Below are 1071 nucleotides of genomic sequence, written 5' to 3' on the forward strand. Positions count from 1 at the left end.
TATCGAAGTGAAGACTCCCCCGATATCTTCTTTTGTAATGAAATTGAAAAATCTTTGTCTACTACAGAGAATTTCCATACAAAGTCCACAGATCTTCCACACTGGAGAATCGTTTTGCAATTTCAACTGATGTGTTTTACAAACCCGATCCTTAACAACTTTGGGTGACCATAGCTTTGGCTAATTCAGGCATTGTGTAAGAGTCTTAAACCGCATCTGTTACAAATACCTTGCAAAGATAAACCAGAATTCAGGGAGTTCCGATCATCTCATTTGCCAAAGACGCTTCCCCGTAAAGGTTAAGAAGTTGAGTAGACAGAAGTATCTATCATCCAGAGGAGGTCTTGAGATAGTGAAACATGCTTCTACATGTGTACTTCATAGAGTTGGCGATCTAAGATGGACACGGTTGAGTTCGGGATTAAGAATTGGGAGATACTCGCTTCCCCGCCTTTTGCCCAAGATCGAGCGTAATATCTGTTCTTATCAGTTTAATATCTGATTCCTCCTCTATTGAGGACAATGTATTAAACGGATTTTGGAGCAGGGAGACAGAACAGGGGCTTGCTCCAGTCGCTCTACGCATGGACCTGGTGCTACTTCCAGGAACGGTGTGTACCACCCCCAAGGGCACCAGTATCCCTGCAAACGTCATGCTGCTTCTGGCTTTTGAAGCCATCCCGTGGAGCCATGCCCAGAGGAGGAGGCCCGCTGGTTTCCTTGCGGTCCTGCAGCAGAGGCTGGGCAGGAAGCCAAGTAGCCAAGCTCTAGTGTGCCCGTGCGCACCTAAGGCCTACCTTCTGCGTGGGACCGCACGTGTCCACCGTCACATGTCAGCTGCCCTGGGTGTTTGGGGCCACCAGACTCAGTCTCACCACATCGCATCTGCTATAGGAAAGTCCTGGCCTCCCCCTCTCTCCTGGTGTCTCCATCTCTCCCCTGTGTCACCCTCTTGTCCCCCCAGGAAGAATTAGAAGATAGATGTTGGAAAGCAGGTGACAGAGGACGAAACAAGTAAGTCTATTGGTCAGGCCATCCCTTTGTTGCTAGTTTAAGAGACTTCAACCAGGC

The 1071-nt window shown here is 48.6% G+C and overlaps 1 non-coding gene across 1 annotated transcript; it reads left to right on the plus strand.

Annotated features, from left to right (window-relative positions):
• The first annotated feature begins 438 nt into the window (after positions 1-438).
• LOC131484221 (U2 spliceosomal RNA) lies at positions 439-622 on the plus strand. The gene has a single exon (XR_009248119.1). It is a non-coding gene; the product is annotated as a U2 spliceosomal RNA (small nuclear RNA).
• The last annotated feature ends 449 nt before the right edge of the window (positions 623-1071 follow it).

Source organism: Neofelis nebulosa, chromosome 8 (genome assembly GCF_028018385.1).
Source record: "Neofelis nebulosa isolate mNeoNeb1 chromosome 8, mNeoNeb1.pri, whole genome shotgun sequence".
Taxonomy (NCBI): domain Eukaryota; kingdom Metazoa; phylum Chordata; class Mammalia; order Carnivora; family Felidae; genus Neofelis; species Neofelis nebulosa.